This window comes from Mesocricetus auratus, unplaced genomic scaffold (genome assembly GCF_017639785.1).
Source record: "Mesocricetus auratus isolate SY011 unplaced genomic scaffold, BCM_Maur_2.0 Super-Scaffold_100013, whole genome shotgun sequence".
In the NCBI taxonomy this organism is placed as follows: domain Eukaryota; kingdom Metazoa; phylum Chordata; class Mammalia; order Rodentia; family Cricetidae; genus Mesocricetus; species Mesocricetus auratus.
This window is the reverse complement of record NW_024429196.1, coordinates 80050077-80071520: the sequence shown is the minus strand read 5'-3', so window position 1 is coordinate 80071520 and position 21444 is coordinate 80050077.

Here is a 21444-nt window from a genome sequence, read left to right as displayed (position 1 = left end):
AATGACCCTTATAAATATTTTTAGATCCAGTAGATGAAAGCAATAAAGACAACACACCTAATAAAATTAGGTCTGTGGAGTTTTATGCATGCTAAGATAATGATAATGAACACTGTGAAGTTTGTTGTAATTTCCCACAGCCTGTGGTCCAGAATGTCTCCTCAGCAGCAGTGACTTGGCATCCCTAGTTCATAAATACTAAGGGTGATAGTAGCTACCACTGGCAGATTGTCCAGTCTGTTTCCAGATGTGAACACATCCTTTAACTCCACAGCAAAGAATTCCCATCACACAGCCAAGGAGACAGACAGTCAAAGGCAATAAAAGTCCCTTCCTCTGGGCCATTAGTCAGTCACAATGCAACTCAGACATATCCATGAACCATGAAGCATCCGTTAAGAACTTCTCCAACATGTATGACTCTCCAAGTAAATGTCCACTTGACACTATGACCTGAACCCCTGTGTCACAAGTAGGTGTGATTTACATAAATCAATGATTCTCAGATGTGCATTTTTAGCTTCAAAATATTTATTTATTTATTGGGAGTGTCATCACCACACACATGTATAAAGGTCAGAGCACAACTTTCACGAATTGGTTCCCTCCTTCTCCCATGTAGGTCCTGAAAATGGAGCTCAGGGTCTGCTACTCACTGAGCTATCTTGTCGAACATTTAGAGCCGTCAGTGGTGACAGGTGAGTGGGTCTGACCACACAGGTGGTTCTGGTCTGCCGCTGGAGGTGATACCCACTGACACGGACTCCAACAGTGCACCAGACAAACCCATGTGTGCCAAGACTTTTTCCTCATACAGCCACCCTTGGCCATCGCTTCTCTAAGCTAAATATAGTGATAAGTTTTCCATTTTCCCCTTCGTTTCAAGTAATTTCATCTCATACCTCTCCAATTCCTTCTTGTCCTTTTCAAACTATAAATCCCCGAGGTTGAAACCATCTGGAAGGACCTGAGGGCAGAGACTCACAGTAATGACAATTCCCCAGAGCACTACCACGACCACCAGCGCACTCTGGCCACTCAACACAGCAGGAGCCTGTTCCCCTAAACTCAGCAAGCTACCTTCTCCATGGCGACTCAAGGAACCAGGCTTCTTTGGCTTGACTGTCCTCTACAGCTCTGACCTCACTGGCAGACGGGAGAGGAAGGAACCCCACTTTGTGAGGAAGAGGCTGGGGATCACCCCTCGGGGACCTACACATCCTTTCTTCTAGAACTCTGCTGGAATCCAGTGTGGCATGGCAGGGCATCCATAGTTCGAGCTGTCCTGGTGGCTGAGATGAGAAAATTGCCAAGACCAGGAGCAAAGCGAGTTACCAGAATCAGGCCTCGAAAGTTATCGTCTACACCTATCTATAAAAGGGGTCAAAGTGCGTGGTTTTGTATGTCCAGAGAGAGTACAGAGTCTGTTTTGCCCAGAATGGTCAGTCCTGGAGCAGCTCTCAAATGTGGTACCCAGGACTAGAGGTCGGGATAGGGTTGTAGTAGGAACAGTAGGGAGGTAGGTTACTCTTGCCCTGATAGTTTTCTTAACTGTTCCGATGTGATCGCAGGCAAAGGTAGACAGAGGCACTTGGAGACACCCAGGAAGGCCGCTGAGGTGCTGCAGCCTTCAAAGGCAGAAAAGGGTAAATGCCTGGACAAGACCCGTGGGGCCAGCAAAGAGGGAGGGGAAGGAGGACCGCCTCAGAGGTGGGTGGAAAGCTTAGAATATCTGAGGAACATGGGAGAGGAGAGAACAGGTGACTGTGGCTGCCACTGTCCAGGACTGGGCGCCAAGAATATAGTGGTGGCCATTGTTAGCATAATCCCTGTTGGAGGAGTTCACAGCAGGGAAGGGAGCAGGAGTCAGGGAGGTGGGAGGAAGGGTGCATGGAGACATAGAAGAGTATCTGAAACGAATGCCTTCAGTTTTGGAGGCAGACCGAGGACTTGCGTCCTGCGGCCACATGTGTCTGCTTGGACCACTTGGTACTGATTCTGGTGGTGGGGTGAGGTGGCTATGCTTGGTTGTAAGACAAGGAGGGGTTTTAAAGGTCAGGCCTGGTTCTGACCTGCCACTGGCTGACAAGTAGGAGACTTGCCGGTTGATTTTAGTGTTTTACCATATGCATCGTTAGATCAAAGCTGTGACAACAAACAGCCTCTAAGACACGGTTCCACGGAGTGTGGGTCCTAGTTGAAAATGGAAAAAATCCCCCCAGAAATGAGAGAATACGATACAGCAGTATGCAGATAAGCATGTAGGGGTATATATATTTAATAATGAGATAAGTCGATGTCATCTAGCTAGCTGGAACATTCGTGTGTGGATAAATGAGTAGAAGGATGGATGATGGATGGATGATGGATGGATGGATGGATGGGAGGACGGATGCATAAACAGATGAAATGATAATGGATGAATGGATGGGTAAAATAATTATGGATGAAATGATGGATGTATGGATGAGATGATAGACGAGTAGATGGATGAAATGATAGATGGATGATGTGTACATGGGTGGGTGGATGGATGGATGGATGGGTGCATGGATGGATAGAAAGAAAGAACTTGTAAGACCTGTAAGGCTAACACTGACGTTTCAATTCTTCAGTCCATTTATTCCTCCCAGAATGTCTTCCTACTTCATTTTCTTGCTTTCTTCTTAAGATAAAAGCAGATAGTGGCTATTTTGAACTTTCAATAGAAACTCGAAACTTTTCATATTCCCATAGTTCTCACATTTCCACACCCCTCCCTGCCCCATTTTTAAAACCCTCCTAACCTATAAAAGTCAGTCATCTGGGAGCAGCTTTCCCAGCGTGCCTGACGGCAGAATCAGTCTGAGCTGCGTTTGCAGAGCCTTGCGCTGTTTGGTTCATGGCCTAAGCACCTCACGCCCTGTGACAGGGAAAGGCGGTCCCCTCCCCTCCCAGAGATTACAGGGTCTGCTGCTGAGGGCCTTCAAAGGCTTCCCAAATGTCCCCTTCCGTCTTCTCTCCTTTATTCCTTTTCATCCCCTCACACGCACCCAGAAGAAAAGAGTGGGAGGAGGAGGAGAAAAAAATTCTTCTCCAGATGACATTCCTGTTCATGCCGGTAGCCTTTAAACCCACATCGCCTCCTTCTGGCACTGAGTGGAGGTCTGGGTCTTCCGTCACGTGGCCACGGAACCGTTGGCCATGACAAATTCTGTCTTCTAAAGAGAGGCCCACAGCTGGCAGGTTCCGAGGTCAGCCACTCCAGTGCTTCCTTCAACATGCGATCAGATGGCACACACCAACTTGTGGGAGACGGGCCTTCTGCCCGTGGGGCAATTAGGAGGCCCCTTGGCCGAAACTCTAGAGAAACAGCCCTTTACCCACGGGGAAGGGAACTAAAGGTAGCATCGTGAGCTGTATAGCAATGCCCCTAACCATACTGTGTGCCTCCTAGTCATGAAGCCATCATTTTTCAATTTTTTACTGTGGGTCCAGCACCTCTATAAAATCTGAAAAAGTAGGAATGGCTCCTCTGTGAGGTTACGGTGGAGAACACTGGATTCCTAATGAGATCCTTGCCCACACGGTAGAATTAGCCAGCAATGGCAGCGGGCACTGAGTCCAACTTCACATAACTACTGAACAAATGAGAGTGAGACCCAGATCCATTGTCAAAGCACAAGTGGATAATTGTCACAAAGAGATGATTTTGCTAGCAATCTGACAGACCAGACTCAAAACCACTTGATGATATCACAGGAAAGATTGAGTATTGGGCTATGACATTCTTTGTCCTCAGGGCTGGCGCATGCCTGTCGGTCTGGTCTGTTTGTGCTGAGAAGGGAATCACGTTTCTTAGAATGATAATGTCAGGGTTACTGTTTTGCAGGGAAAATGACGGAAGTGGTTTCTGAAATTCAGACTTTGCTTTTGTTAGCCGTCAGTAGAAGTCATATTTTTTTGTTCCTAACATAACTAATGAAGACAGCATTCACAGCTCTCTATGCTGGTGGCTGAACTAAAGCTAGCCACCATCAGCCTCAATAATCAAGTCAACACCCAGTCTGCACCTTCCAAAAAAGTCCAAGTGCATTTAAGCTAGGGTTCCCTCTGGGAGAGGCTACAAGATTAAATTCAGGCTGGGTACCAAAAGCTGGTTAGAGGGATGCCCCAGTCTCCTCTCATCAAGTCTGGCATCAGTGTGAACACTTAGCATTTGGTGGGGGTAGCAGGACAAACAGGATACATTCAGATACAAAAAGAAAGAGGCAAACCTAGTGTGAACGGGAATCTGAGCCATGGAAGGTAAGAAAATTCCAGCTGAAGATGTGCTGAGTCGTTTCTGTGTTTCTGCAACAGTAACAACAAACAGATGGTCAGCTTGCAAAGAGTTTCCTGACTCCTGGTCTTGGAGATCCACCAAGCTATTGCTTTGGGCCTATGGCAAGACACTACCTCACAGCAGGAACATGTGGTAGGGCCACACTCTTCACACAGAAAGACCAAGGACTGGCAATCCCTCAATCCCCATTGAGACCACATCCCTAATGGCCTAATAGCCTTCCACTTAGTGCCCAGATGCCCCCAAGGCTAGTCACCTCCCAAAGCACTGCCCCCATGACCAAATCTTTAACATGGGCCTTTAGTCGACACTCAACCCCCATTCTAGAGCAGGAGAGGACAAGAGGGGAACAGAGAGTCAGTTCAAGCTGATGAAGGAAGGGAAGGGGGAGAGCAGGAAGACAGGGAAGGGAAGCTTCATGCTGCCAGGCTTTGAAGATGCAGACAGGGATGGGAAGGACCATGAGTGATGAGGTCTCAAAGATTGGCAGAAGACATCACTGAGCTTTTATTTTCCTGTGGAAAAGATAGAGCCCTTGGCTGGTATCTCCTCTCTATGAGGGAGTTGAGGCCACACTGAAGGCAGGGTTTAAATGAGCCCACCAGACCCAGGATAAATGATAACCAGGTATTTATTAGGGGAAGCACTTAACAAATGGTAGTAAATAACCACTTAACCACCGTGGTCTTCCTGCTCCAGAATGTAGTCTCTGCGCTTCTGATGCTCTCCCTCCAAAACCCAAGAGAGCGAGCCAGCCCCTCCTCTTCCCTAAACACCTGAAGCCATGCCTGTAGGGTGTGGCTACTGCCACAAGTTCACTGGCAAAGCAAGATGCCTTTACACCACATGGCAGGGGTAAGCTCTGAGAGTATGTAGAAAGTTTATACAGAGAGTGGTTGAGCGCCATGTCATGGGTCAGTGTCCTCCCAAGTCTGGAGACAACAATTGCGCTGCAGCACCTCTACCACAGGAAGCCAGAGGTACAAGAAAATATTGGTGTCTTCTCAGGCAAATGGGTGAACCAGTCAACCCAAGGGCGTAGGAATTAGGAAGGAAAAGGGGCAAAGGGAGCTGCGTGTTTGCAGACCCACACTCCTGGGGAACCACTCAAACTCTTCAAATTTTGTTGGAGCATTGTGTTCAGACGTCAAGGAGACCTGTGCATTGGAGACATTAACTGCCACATTCTCCCTGTGTTGAGGTGAACCTGTCCCTAGTTGGGCTCTCTTTCTAAGCATCTCCTCTGCAGCCCAAGCCAGTGAGACAAGGCTCCTTGGCTTTTGCTTGGAGTCACAGGAGTGAGAAACACAGACTTGTGTGACCTGTAGAGAAACATGGTTCAGTAAGTGTCTAGAATTCTCCAAAGAGATGCAAGAAAGTTCCAGATTCATGGGTTATAGAATATGAACATAATATAAACAGCATTTCACAATTCTCAGAAGAAGCATAGATTTGCTTTTGGTTTTCAAAACTATGAATATGTGAATCATATATATATTATAAAATTAGAAAAGAATAAAATTAAGAAAAATAAGATACCAATTTACCCACATTCTTCATGCAATACTACTTTCTTGCCATCTGCTATCTGCAAACAACAATTTGGTGTATATTCTCTGTTCTTGCAATTTCTTTATGTATTATGAATGCACACTTTTGTATTTATTGGCATTTTATATATTGCATCAGGCATATATTTTTCTATAGCTGCTCTTTTCCCTTAACAGAATTTCTTAATCTTTTATGTCAAGAAGTATAGTTATGTTTTTTTGTTTTTAAGTTTTTATTATGAAATAGTAAAAAATGCAGGTAAGAAAGAGAATGTAACACAAAAGTCATGCATCTGCCAACTGGATTTTCATAGCTATTAACATTCTATGTAGTTTGGCAGACTTTCCAAGGAGATAAAACTCTACAGATAAAGGCAAATTGCCCTCTTTGGCTTCACCAGAAAAAATCCTCTCTCTTCATTTAATTTCCAGGCTCCTGAGAAATGGTTGAGTATTCATTAACTGCTGACTTTCAAGAAAGGGTGTGCAGATATGAGCAATGGAGAATTACAGACCACCCCTACTAAACAGCTCATGCTAATTTCTTTATCATTTGGCATTTTAGCAACCCCCCAGATTTCAAGGAAACTGAAATGGCATAAAATCCTCTTCCCAGGTGAAAGTTCGAGTCTGCCCATGAGGTCACCGTCTTTTGACAGAACGAGTCCCAAAGCAGGCAGAGTTTACTTGCCCCCAAGAAAAAATTATTCATACTCTAAGAAAAGGATATGACAGCCAAAGGGTTCCTGACTTCTGGGGAAATGGAAAGTGGGAAGCTTTTGGGAAGAATTACAGTGTGCTGGTCCATGCCACCCAGAAGGGAAACTGAGTGTCAGACTTGTAAGTTAACACCGCTGAGAGACAACGGGGGTCCCCGGATAATTCTGTTCTCTCCCTGGCCATTCGTTTCTCTCCTCCTCTTGATTTTCCGTAAAAGGCTGCACGCACCTCAAATACCTCCATGTCTTTATAATACAGAACAGTAAACTGACAGCCCGATTCACACATCACTCTCACACAACGAAGGTAGGGTTGGAACAAAGACCCCAGAGCTCTGCGGTAAGTGGGGTAACGCATGCCCCCTTTTCTAAGCCTACGGCTTGCAGCATAGCCACAAGGAAACACTTCCTACTACTGGAACACTCTGGGCTCTGGGAATCCTAAACAAGGGTAATCCTCAGCCAAAGGCCTATACTCATCCCTCCCTACACCCTCACCCACTCCTTCCACCCTCACCCCACCCCACCCCACCCCCACCCTCCTCACCATCACCATCCCCACCCTTTCCTTCACCCCCACAAACGGAAGTCACAATAAATCCAAGTCCTAGTAACCCCTAGGAGACAACACGCTATCTGACTGCCTAGAGCCGAGCCCCATGCCTCTGCCCGAAAGACGTTAGTACGCCAGGAGAAACCAGAGCAGCTCAATCTGAGGAGAGGGTGCTAGCTGTTGAAAAAAACCTCTCAAACCTGGCTTGGCCCATCGGTTGCAGTCTGAGCATCTGTAGTCTGCAGTGCTAAAGCTCGAAACACTGGTTCTGGAGCATCTCTGGTTTAAGGCTTTCAAACGGCGATGGTTCAGTTGGTAGAGTCTGTGAAAATATCCCCTCCTCTGGGCAACTGACGTTGGAAGTGTCTTGGACAAAGGGCACTCGGTCTGCACTGAAGATTGTACCACTCATTTCCACTATCTTAACAGTGAAGGACAGGCTGTCAGCTTGAGATTTAGGGTCATGTGAACGCAGCTTAATTGGTGTTCCAGACATCAGGAAGAGCACCTCACTGGACTTAATGGAAAACCAAACTGCAGGCTGGTGAAGGGACAGTATCAAGTGGTCCATCTTGTAGCACACTGGCACCCAAGAGCGACCAGAACAAGGAAAGGGAAAACTGCTGTGACTTTCTGCCCTCGGACCACTTTCCCAACTAATAATGGCCACTGTAGTCATTGCTGGCCGGTACAATAAGAATTCGCCCCCCTTTAGATACATGAATATCACTGGCTGCCCATGCTGTTGCTTCTGATGTTTTGGCAGGGCATTTGAAAAAGCCCCAGATTTTTAATGAAGGTCAGATTCCTTCATAAGAGGAAAACATCTGTCATAAACACTGCACAAACATTTATAGGGCTAAGCTGGCAATAGACCGCCTCCCCGCCCTCCTCTTTAATCAAGTTTGAATGTGCAAGAGACAAGCAAGCGGACAGCAAACAAAGCAGGCCAGTCACAGATGGCGGCGCAGTGTCCTCAGATCCAGAAATAAAAAAAAGAACAAACCATTGTGTTGCTTTCCTACTTACTTTAAGTAGGTTGCTGGACTCTCTGGTTTATCTTATTTAACGAATGGTCTCCTTCCCTTTCTGGTTTGTCTTTCGTTGTGTTGGGGATTGATCGAATGACCATGTATATGGCTGGAGAATTCCCATCACTGAGCTAACTCCTCAGTCCATTTTTTTGTTTGTTTGTTTTGTTTTGTTTTAATGAGAAAATACAAATGTCCTAAGTGTGTTACTCTGATGACTTCCTCCCTACCTTCAATCTGTGTGATGTAGTTCAATATGCCATGCTAATTATACTCCACATTGAAATAATGTTTACATGATGCCCAAACACAGACTAAAAAGATTAACTCAACCACCCCAACACACACACAAACACACAAACACACACACACACACACACACACACACACACACACAAAATGACAATAGAAATCACAGAGATGCTACTGGTAACACTGAATTTTTTAAAAGTCTGTCTTTCAACCTTTTTTCCCCATTCCCATTGTCAACATTAAAGAAGAAGGGAAATATTTTGAGCTGAAAGAGAAAAAACAAGCAAATCAGATTTGTAGAATGGAGCTCAAGTCACATATCGAGGGAAATAAGAAGCTCTAGAGGTCTTTAGTAGAATAAAGTCCTCAGATTAATGTCCCTAATGACCCAGCTTCCCAGGTGTGACTATGAAGCAGCAAAGCTAGATGAAGGTAGACGAGCAGGCAGCAGTGTTGACGTCCCTCATGACTTCAGATTCAAATGTCCTCCGATATTTTCAGAATGGAATCCAACAACCACGAGAGGAATCCAACGACGGTTCAACACTAGAAAGCCAATAGATGTGAAAAGAAAATACTGCATTAAAAGACTATAAAAGGCTTGGTGCCCCTACGCCCTCTGCTTGAGAGCCTACATCCAGTAGCTGATGGAAGCAGAAGCAGGCACCCACAGCTAAGCACTGAGCCATAGTCCAGGAATCCAGTTCTAGAGAGGGAAGAGGGATGAGCAAAGCAGTCAAGACCCTGCTGGAGAAGCCCACAGAAACAGCTGACCTGACCTAGTGAGAGCACAGGGACTCCAGTCGTAAAGCTTGGGAACCAGCATTGGACTGAGTCAAACCCTCTGAATGTGGGTGCCAGTTAGGAGGCCTGGGCAGTCTATGGGACCTCTAACAGTGAAACCAGCATTATCCCTAATGCACAAATGGACTTTGGAGGCCCATTCCCGATTGCACCCCAGATACACGGAAGAGGGCGTAGGCCCTCCCCCAAATGATGTGACAGATTTTGATAATCCCCCATGGAAGGCCTCACCATCTTTGGGGAGCGGTTGAGGAGTGGGCTGGGGAGGATTGGTAGGGGGCATGGGAAGAGAGAACGGGAGGAGGATTGATATGTAAAGTGATTGCTCCTAAATAAAAAGAAAAAGGAAAAAAAAGGCTATAAAAGAAAACCCATTCAATCATTCAGTCAATGTGCTCAGCAGTGTCTGCATTTGGCAGACTCCAGCATCAAATTCTGATAAAAAATCCTCCCTAAACTGAGAACATAGAGTTGACAGCCTTCATCCATCCGTCAAAAGACATCTACAAAAATTTCTACGGCTAGGATTATTAACAGTGAAAGACTGACAAGCCTCTGCTAAGGCAAGGAACCAGGTAGCAGTGCCCTCTCCCATTTGTCCTATCCAACAGCATCCTGGTGGTACCATTCGGTAATGAGAAGCTAAGAAGAGCAAAAGGTTTGAGCACAAACTTTGCTGAAAACAACCTGGAAATCCGAGTAAGTGCATAAAAGACTTCCGACGCCCCCAACCATGAGACAAATGGAATTTATATAAAGAAAAAAAAAACCACGTTGACACACCACCGTACAACAAACTAAAATGGCTAGCTTTGAAAACCTGCCCAAGAAGAATGGCAGCTGGATGCAATGTTCTGAGTGATGGAGAATGGTACTACACCAGTTTAGAAAACATCTGGGCAGTTTCTGAAAAGCCATTGTATACCTTAAAAAATATGCTTGCCCTTTCAGGCCTGGGTACTTAATTAGAAAAGAAAAGAAACATAGTTTATACATCCATGCTCATAGCAATAATATTTAGAGTACTCTTTTTTCTCTCTTTTTTTTATTTAGAAACAATCGTTTTACATATCAATCCCCCGTTCCCTCTCTCTCCCATCCTCCCATGCCCCCTATCAACCGCCCCGCCCCACACAACCCAATTCCCACCAGCTCCCCAAGGATGGTGAGGCCTTCCATGGGGATCATCAAAATCTGTCACATCATCTGGGGGAAGGCCTAGGCCCTCTTTCACGTATCTGGGCCGCAATAGTATCCCTCCATAGGGAATGGGCCCCTGAAGTCCATTTGTGCACTAGGAATAAATACTGGTTCCATTGTTAGAGGTCCTATAGACTGCCCAGGCCTCCTAACTGGCACCCACATTTGGAGGGATTGTTTCAGTCCAATGCTGGTTCCCTAATTTTACGACTGGGGGTCCCTATGCTCTCACTAGGTCAGGTCAGCTGTTTCTGTAGGTTTCTCCAGCAGTCTCCACTGCTTCGGTCATCCCTCCTCCCTCTCTACAACTGGATTCCAGGAGTATGGCTCAGTGCTTAGCTGTGGGTCTCTGCTTCTGCTTCCATCAGCAACTGGATGAAGGCTCTAGGATGGTATTTAAGGTAGTCATCGACCTCATTATAGGGCAAGGGCATTTAAGGTAGCCTCTCCACAATCTAAACTTAGGTTCCTAGTTTGGGTCATCCTTGTGGATCTCTGTCTTGAAAAAACAAGCACTTAAAAGCCTGGGCTTGTGACTCAGTGGCTGAGTGTGTCCAGTGCAGCATGGGTGAGGATTCCAGTGAAATCCTCATCGCTGGAATGAGCAGAAACAAAAAAACAAAAAGCAACCCCAAGGGCCATCAGCAGCACGTAGAGAATTTCAGTGTGCCTGCATCGTGGATGGCTTTCTGACAATCACGACAAATGGCAGCCGAGATCTAGAATGACGGCATGAAACTCAGAGTATACTGCTGAGTGAAAGAGGCCAGGAAACACCAGTTAATCAGTTGCCCGTGTTTCCATTTATATAGAATTGTAGAACACGTAAGCGGATCTCTGGTGAGAGAAGGGGCTTGGTGGCTTTCTTGGAGTGAGGGACGGAGGCGGGGCTGGGGGCAGGAGGATTACAGGGGCCCAAGGGAAACTCCTGCAGAAGGTGAGCTCTGTTACAGTTTTGTCAGGGAAGACCACAGGTGCTGCCCTCGTCAAGGGACCGGTCACTGATAGACTCGTGATTTAGTCACTGATAGACTCGTGATTTGATCCGGTGTTGGGAGTTGGCAGGAAGTTCCAGTTGGAAGAAGCAGGTCACACTGCCATGAGCCCCTGAGGTCCTGCCCCTTCCTCTCCCTCTCCCTGCTTCATGACTCGTGTGACATGGCCAGCTTTGCCTGCTGCTTGCTTCCTACCATGAGGTGAAGCCTCCCCTCAAGCCCCATCAAAGAGTCACCTGCTGGGAACATACATAGCATCTGCCTCCTCCTTCCCAGGAACAGAAAAATAAAGGAGGAACAAGGGACAGAGGCGCCTCTGCTCATTTCCCTGCGTGCTCTTCCCTCGAGGCTTCAAAACTGGTCTTTAGAAAACATTTAGCCAAGTCCTTAATGTGTTTTACCAAACACTTTTCCCCTTGATTTCTAAACCCATGTGTTATTTCAAGAATAATAGAAACCATGTGTCCCTGACATATTTACACTTAAATCATCATGATGCTATTTTGTTGGAGCTTTTTGATGTCTTTTGAGTGTTTTTTTTTTAATGGGACCCTCCTAGGAGCAGCAAGTCCCCATCACAAATAAACAAATAATTAAAACAAGAAAAGGCCTGAATCAGGACTCAGTTTCAGACTAGCCTTATGGGACAGATTTGAGACTTGGCAAGTGGCGTAACTCTTCCCTCGCCCCAGGAGAGACCGAGAATAGAAACTGGTGTCTGATGGTCATTTCTGAATTGCGTAATTCTGTTTATAGATCCAGAAGGGGTAGCCGGTCTGATGACTCTACAGAACTCATTCTCTCATTCTTGCAATGGAGACAAAGAGACAGAGAGAGAGACAGAGACAGAGACAGAGACAGAGACAGAGACAGAGACAGAGAGAGGTGTGACACAGAAACCCCGTCATGAGATTCAGTGATGACCAAACAGGGGAAGACAGCAGAGAAGCTGACACACCTTGGGGAACACTCAGTCGTGCGTGTCCAGAAAAGCTGTCTGGGTTATGGTGACCTGGATTCCCAATACCCCAAGCTGGATCCCTCCTTTCCCTTGGGATTCTGTGCTGCGCTCAGCCACGGCTCACAAGCCTGCCCCTCTGAGAGCCCTTCTACAGCCAAAGACAGCTTGCTTGATATCATGCTATGTCCGGGTCAGTGGAGAGCCGCCGAGCGAACTGCAGAGGCTTCACTCGGCTGCTCCAGGGTGCAGCAGGTGAAGGGGACAGAGTGGACATCGGGGTCGGACAGCTGGATTCAGATCCCACCGCTGCCACTCACCAGCTGTGTGACCTTGGGCAAGGCCTTTCCAAAGCTGTTTCTTCATCCGCAGAAGGGAGATGACGGCGCCGGCTCCTTTGGACGAGGGTGTGAAGCTGTGACTCTTGCGGCTGAACACAAGAGATTCAGCTAAACTAAAAGTTACTATTCTGAAGCCTCACCGGATGTGGAAAAAGATCTTTCGATGATTACTTAAATTAACAGCATTTTAACTCCGGGGGATCGCTGTCTTACTACACAAAACAATTTAACAAAGGACGCAGGTGTTGTTAGACTTGAGGAGATGGCCCCGCCTAACACTGTTAGTTATTCTTGCCTGCCCAGTCACTTCATATATGCCACTGTTTGGTTTCAGTCAGCTAGCAAGTCACCACTCCATAAACCACCATTTTCAGCCCCTGGTGTATAAGAGCATCTCTGTTTTGCAAAGTTCTTATGAGTTCTTTAGAATTTTAGGACTGGAAGATGGTCTCATTCCCTGCTTTACAGACAAGGGAGGAACCGAAGCCAGGATGTGTACACTAGCATTTGGGATGAAGACTCGGGCTGTTGGGTTTCCAGGTGACCTCTCCCTCCTCCTTCCCCTCCTCTCCCTACCCTCCCCTTCTCCTTTCCTTCTTCCCCATTCTCCTCTTCCTCCCCCTCCTCCTTCTCTTTCTTCCTCTCCATCTTCCTCCCTCATCATCTTCTCCTCCTTCTCCGTGTTGACTCATAGCATCTGTTTTTTTTCTTTTAACCAGAACCCAGAACCCATAGACTGTTTTTAAAGAAGAACTAGCCTTTATCTACTGGTCAGATGAACCAACTCTGTCAGTGAGAGCTTCTGGCCAGAGAGTGACGAAGGGTTCAATTTCTCAGTGTCCCCACCCACCAGGTGCCAGTGGCACGTTACTCAACACTATAGCCAGTGACACAAGGAGAGACCTGTTTATGACTATTTAAAACTATGGAGGGGCGGTTTATGGGTTTGGGGAACATTTTTGGAGGGTTTTACTAAAGAGGAAAAGAAAGGGCATCTGGCATGTGCTAATTGACAGACTTTTCCAGAAGAGTCTGAAATATGAAATACAAATGGCCAAACTCAAGGACGTCTGAAGTGCAGTGTTGGCTGAGAAGGTCAGGGCTGCTGAGGAGCTGGGTGACCTGCACCCTGCTCAGGCACAAGTCATAGTTTCCACCCAGCTTCAGGGCTTACGCTGAAGCTCTGCCTGGATGATCTGAGCTCCTGAACTGGGTGCAGACATCCAGGTGATTGGGGTCGCCATGTGTCTTTAAAAGCACGTCCCACCTTGTCCCATCTAACCCTGCATCAGGCAGCTGCAGCCGGAGGCTCCGAGGCAGAAGGAAAAAGATGCCCACGATGGACCTGAAGCACAGATGGTGGCTGGTGAGACAGCCCCCAGTTAAAAGTGCTTACTGCCCGTCAACCTGAGTTTGATCACCGGAACCCTCAGGGCGGAAGAAGACAACCAGTGGACGCAGGTTGTCCTTTGACCTTCACGTTCGAGAAATGGCATATGTCCCGCTCACACCCCATGTACGGGGAGGGCCAAGAGGAGAGATGACGTCTTCTGCAGCATGGAGAGAGTCGTGGAGGAGAGCTAAAGCCACGTGTGCAGAAAGACTTTCTACCCATCTTGGACCAGCTGAGGGGATGCCTTGCCCAAGCCACTGCTTCCCCGGGCAGCTTAACCTGGGAGGCAGCCTGGACGTTCCCAGCTGCGAGAGCTTGGCCTAGGGTGGGGAGAAAGCAGGAGGCCCTTACGGATGGCAGCCACCCCTCAAAGTCGGCTGACTCCCCCCTACAAAACAATGAAGCAAACAAACAAACAAACAAAAAAAACCCACCGGACAAACACAGTGAAGTGGGTGACTGTCTTTAAATCTAACACTTTTTTTTACCCAGTAAGAATGATTTTATTAAGTAAGATATTTCGCTTGACTCATGTTTTACAGTATCTATCTATTATTCTTTGGTGCTATCACACATACGTGTACAAAGAATTTGATCGTATCCACAGGCAGCTTCCTCCCCAGTGCTTGGAGCCACAAGCGTGTGGGGGTCTCCCACAGTTCCCAGTAACATGTGCATAAAGGAAGACACAGATGCTGCATGTGTGGAGAGATGAGAAAAGAATACAGGGAAGAGGAGAGGAGAGAAAATGCAACAGGATGACATTTGTAGAACAAGCCACGTAGGACTCACAGACGTGTGATAGGATACCCGGGAGTTTCCAAGGCAACAATAATCAACAGTATCTAGCTCTCTGTTGCCAGCGTTTTCTGAATACTCAATACCAGTACGTACTCATTGTAATCTCAAAGCCTCCCTTCACTTTCCCGGGCCTCAAGTTCTTCAAAAGCATGGATCAACTAGACTTTGCTGTGAGATATCAGACATCAGGGATGGTGGCACACACTTGCAATCTTAGCTCTCCATAGGCTGAGGCAGAAGGAGCACAGACTTGAGGTCAGCTTGAATGACATAGCAAGTCCTTGTCTTTAAAAAAAAGAAAGTCAGAATGACAAGAACTCTAACGTTATGAGGCAGGTCCTCATGGTGTCACTTTTTGTCATTTTGCTGATATGGAAACGGAGGTGGCGGGAATATAAGTTAACCTCAGTAACTTCTGAGGCCACGAAGCCACTAAACAGCCAAGTGGCTTTGAGCCTCTGTATTGTATGCTACAGAATCGGTACGCAAGCAGCTATTAGCACAAGGCTCCAAGGATAGAAAATGACCAAGGTCAGGGCATGTGACCACTCAGTAGCAAGCAACTCTGTCGGTGAAACAGCTGAGAAATAAAAGGAGATGAAAGGGACTCTACTTAGCAGGTTGGAAGAAGGTTGCATAAAAGGGGACTTCAGATCAGTGTTGAGCCCGCTCCTCCTTAGAGCAAGCTTGCCCCCCACCTTCTGTTGGCACCCTCACTGCTATAGCAATTCAAGAAGTGACATAGCATTGCCCCTCCTGCCACTTTGCCCTGAGCCCTACTCTCATTCAGTCAGGTTAAACCACCCCCCTTAATTACCAGCGGGAGCTCAGCCTCGCACAAGGAGAGCACGGATGGTAAGTTAAAACAAGGGACCTTTGTCTGGTGCTCACAGTTAGGCATCGCAGTCACCTTAATTATGCAATGATGTCACCCGCTACCCAGGAGAAGTTCTGAGGCTTAAACCCTGGGAGGCCCTTGAGTAATGAGCAGTGAGCCATGAGCACTGTGTAGTTTGCCTCCTCTGAGCATGGGGAACTGGGGAGGGAGACGGCGAGAGGCAGGAGAGTAAGATGTCCAGAGAATCTCGATCAGATCTTGACTCTGGCATCCCTGGGCTTCCAGTTTGGGCAATAATGTAAAGATGTAACTTGTTGTCTGGGGGGGATGCACAAGGACCTGGGTTCTGGTCCTCACACCTGCGTAGAAACACCAGGCCAGGTATACATGAAATTCCAGCATGGGGCAGGGGGATGCACGAGGGTCACTCTATCCAATCAGTGAGCTCCAAGTTCAATAAGACACTGCTGCAAAGTAATGAGGTAAAGAGGGACAGAGTGAACCACCTGGTGTCAACCCCAGCCTTAGTATGCATGATGATACATGAACAGAGAGACAGAGACAGACAGACACACACGTGCACACACAAACACACACCACACACAGACACACACAGAGAGAGAAGCACAGACACACATACACACACAGAGACACATACACACCACACACAAACACACACACACACACACACACACACACACACACACACACCACAAAATAAAACAAGGTGGTGAAGTGATTGAGAAGACCCCTGACATCCAACTATGGTCTCCAGATGCACATGTGTGTGAGCATGCCCCATGCCCCTCGAGTCGCGCCCTGTGCCCCACCCAAATCATCTCCTACGAGATAGAGAGATGCCAGTGAAACAGCACATTCATATCTAGGGCAGTCTCCAGAGAAAGGAATCACTTGGGGTAAGGGGACCGCTTGGCATTAAGAAAACTCTGGCCCTTGCCACCCAAGAGGAGCCCACCTGAGACTTCCATGTCACTGTGGCCTGGCCTCCTCAAAATCCTACGCTGAGACTGTCATATGTCACCTCACTCCCTCGGACCTCCGTTTCATAGCACAGACTGAAGATTGGCCAGGCTTTGCTTGGGGACCCTGGCTAGCAGAAGATGTCCCACTCAGAGCCTACACAAGTATGGAAGACAATGGGGACACAGATGAGGCCATGGTTTCTTCCCAACAGGGAGGCAGTTTGATCACCACCAGCTTCCAAGGTTTTCGACTACTAGGCTAAGCCAGCCTCTGCCCCAGGGGAGGGGCTGAGTCCCTGCTCATTCAACTCTTCAACTCTTCAGCTCTTCCTCGACGACGGTGGATAGATGTACTCGTTTGCACACAGTCATGCAAGCACATGCTTGCACATGGGCACACTCCTTCACACAGAGCCATAAAGCCCTTACACACTCAGGTGTGCACCCATGGACATCACCACCGCACCTCAGCACCGTTGCCCATACTCACGCATCCTACACCAACCCACAAAGGAGGTAGAACTTACCATGCACCACACCAACCCACAAAGGAGGTAGAACGTCCCATGCACCACACCAACCCACAAAGGAGGTAGAACTTCCCATGCACCACACCAACCCACAAAGGAGGTAGAACTTCCCATGCACCAAGGTCCATCGACAAGAGATCCAAGTCCTGCATGGAAGTTCCTGGAGACAACAGGAAAATGCCCTTCAATACCGAGGGGATGGGCTTAGCGTGGAGGCTTTGTGATCCGACTCTCAGAGCTAACGCAGCTTCATTGGATCCAGAGGCAGCCCGGTAGTGCATGCTTAAGGGAAATGTCCCACCATGAAGACGAGGCCACCCATGAAACGTTGCCTTCTTGCTAATCCTAGGCTTATTTATAGCTTGAGTCCTGGGAAACAAATGTTCCAGCCCTGCCCGTGAGAACATTCTCCTGGGTGAGCTCTTGCCTTGAGAGTACCTAGGAGAAGCTACACCCAATTACAGAGAGCATGGTGCTCAGGAGGCCAAGGCATACATGGGAGAGACAGATGTCCCTAGTTGGGATGCTAGGGAAGGGGCATCCTGACTGCCCGTGAATTCTATCCTGGCCATGAACTGGAGGTTTGAGCCCGCTAGGGACAGTGTGGGTGAGGGAAGACAGTGCCAACTCTTCTTTCTCAAGAGCCACACCCATTATCATGTCGAATGATGAAAATATTTTTGTTTTCCACATAGCTTGGGGGCTTCCCATCCTGGCAGAGATGGTGCGGACGCCAGAGCATTCTGGGCTGCCTTGGAATTTGAGCAGACTGGCTAAGAACAGAGCCCTCAAGACCAGGCAAGCCGCTCCCATTCAAATGAGTCAGCACTTCACTCTTTCTCTCTGTCTTTTTTTTTTAAATCAGGACTCATCAGTGCTTCAGGTTTCTGTCCTACAAATACAAGGGAGGTTTTTTTTTTAAACACATTTCTCTGTCTGACATGGATGTGCTAAATCCTTAAACTGTTAGTCAGTCAGTTCTCTGGGTAGCAAGGTCAGCAGAAAGCATGTCTCTCGCACACACACACACACACACACACACACACACACACACACACACACACGCGCACACACACGTCCTCGGAAGGTTCCTGAGCCCAGCTGCCCTCCCGAATCCCTGCTTCCCTCCTCTTTCTTCCCTTGCAGCATGGCACACAGGCTCACATTCCCACGGAAGCCTCCTGCGGCCATCTCAGAAAAGCATCGCACACCCTCCGGTACCACTTCTCGGTGACCAAGAAACAAATCCAACAGATTAAGTAAGACAACACCCTCTCAGCTCAGGGAGGCAGAGCTTGGAAGTGACGGCAGCTAGAGGCCTGTGCTCCCCGACGCAGGTTCCTGGAAGGGCCCGCCTATGTCCCCCGACTTGTGTCAGTGACATCACAGTGTCTGCGTCTGTCTTCAACGCCCCCCCCACCACTTACATACGTCCTCAACCGTCTTTCTCTTATGAAGACGGGTGCCACTGGGCTTAGGGTCACCGGGCATCTTTTCTCACTATTCTTCATTGATTGCAACCACAGTGGCGCTTTTTTTATCCAGTAAAGTAACAAGAGTCCACGGATCCGCAGGGCCACGAGACTGGACATAAATCTTTCCGGAAGCCACCGTTTGCACCGTCACTACCACAGTGCACAAGATAAAAGCAACCAGCAACCGTGTACAGTATAGTTGTAACATGCCACCCTCCATTCTGGTCTGGATTTAACAGATTAATTTTTCCATTTGAATTACGAGTTGGCTCTGCGCCTGTTATTCTAGGCTGGATGATAAGGGACGCAAAGTGAGAATCTCCTCCGGACCATTCAAAACCAGTTGTGTGGTCAGCGCTTGTCCCATCAAGGTAGCCAGGATGGAAGTTTTTACCTCATCCCCTGATCCCTACCCACAGACACTGGAGCACACACGCTTACATGCACATGCAGCAACACACACCCACAGCTGTATGCACGCGCAGTGTTTTCAAGTTTACACAGATGAAAACACGTGCGCATGCATTTCTGCACATACATCAACTCTTTCCTTTTTTTTCTCTCAGACTTCTTTTGCTCGTTAGGAATACATCGTGCCCCAAAGGCATGAGGCTATGAGAAGAAAGCATGGAGGAAAGGAGGAAGACAGCCCCTTGCCATCAACGCGGGAAGCCATTCTGCTGTTCTGTTTTGCTTTGGAGGGATAGGACTTCAAAGGCCCGGACAACAAACGCCAAAGACAAGAAAACGGTCGGCAGGCAGAAGAGACAGCTTAGAACAGGAGAGAAAAATACAAACTACCCATCTTATAGGGACTAAGAGCCAGAACGCATGAAGAACTCAGAGTTGGTCCCAGCCTGTAGACTAGTGCGATGCACACATCTCTGTAGCAGGGAAAGAGAGATGCCAAAAGACGCATTTTCCAAAGGGAGGCCCGCAGGTAGATAAGAGTACCCCGAACCCGTTCATCATCGGGGAAGTAGAACGAAAATCGCAAGGGTGGGGCTGGAGGGACATTTCCAGTGGTGAAGTGCTTGCCACTGGGGCGTGAGAACCAGACCAAAAGCTGGACTCAGGGGCTGCCGAGATGCCTCGGTGGTTAAGAGCACTGGCTGCTGTTCCAGAGGACCAGGGTTCAATTCCCAGCACCCACATGGCGACTCACAACCAACTACCCGTAACTCCAGGTCCAACGCCCCGTTCTGGCCTCTGAGGGCAATGCATACATGTGGTGCACAGACAGACATGAAGGCAAAACACGGAAACACATGAAATAGTGAAATTTTATAAAAGATCATCTAGACCCTCGAGTCACAGCTACTAGTAATCCCTGAACTGGGGATGGGGACACAGGAGGCTCCCTCCTGCTCACTGGCCACCCATTGTAGCCAAACTGGCAAGCTCCACAGGTTCGGCACAATAACTTGCATATAATAATAATAATAACAATAATAATAATAATAAGATGATGAGGATGATGATTATGGATTGTAAAAGACAGCTGATAACAGCCCTAGGCCCCACGTGCACATGTATGTACCCATGACCAACAGCTGCTGGGGAGGGGGTGACTCCTCTCTTCAGTGGAGCTACCCGCAGATTGGGCCAGGAGCTGCAGGGGTGCGGCTTCTCTGAATCCTCTCATCTCGGGGATGTACCTGCATCAGAGTGACCCGTGTTACTGCAAGTAACCTCTCAATCACACCACCCTGGGAGCCGGGCTTGGGCACAGATACCACAGGCAGCCAGCGGACAGTAGAGTAGGTGTAGCAGAGGCAGAAGGCCCTGCCTATCACCGGGGTGGCAATGGGATCAGGGTACCAACCGTGTCGGCACAGCCGGATTATCTGTCTGGCTCCTTTGATGTGCTTTGTTTAGCCATGGCGTTGGCCCTAGGACCTGGGAAGGAAGGGCGGTGTTTAAATTCTGTTGTTGTCTAGCCCTGTGCTGTAGTGGGCACTTGTAGTCTGACTCTCTGAGAAAACACGTGAAGAGAAAAAAAATGCAAAGATTGCTTTAAGGTCTTCATCATGGGCGTACCCTGGCCGGAAAGTTTCCCCAGCAAGGCCAGTGCTGCACAGATGGGTCTCGTGTCTGGTATGACCAGCCCCCCAGCCACCCCCAGCCTGGTGCCCATGATCGTGATGGGAATAGAGTCCAAGCCTGCTTCTTCACCGGCTTCCTGTTGCCCTTCTCCCTCAGCAGCACAGGTTCAATCCGCGTCCTGTAGACATTGTCTCCCACCTGTGGTTAGGGATAAACAAAGGCTCCAGGTGGAACAGAGCTGAGGATGTAGCTGAAAGTGACCTTGAACTTGAGATCTCCCCGTCTCTGACTCCAAAGTTCTGTTTGGCACCAAGGATCAAACCGTAGACCTTGGGCATGGCCAGGCAGACGCCCTACAGGCTGAGCAACATCCTTTGCCTGACATCCTGAATCTCCAGCCAGCTCTGAAATGTCCCCATCCCGAGCGGGGAGACTTTAAGGCACCGGGTAACCCAGAAGCCGGTTTGTCTACAGCTGGGGTGTCCCTCATCACACACCTCCACTCACAGTTGACTTTCTGCTCCCAGTGGCCTGGAGAAGGACGGTAGAAGGCTCATAGGGTGAAAGGTGACTCAAGGAGCCTGCCCATCCCCGCTCAAGGAGACCACCAAGAAATTTGCACTGGCACAAGAAGAGGTTAAGGGACCTAGA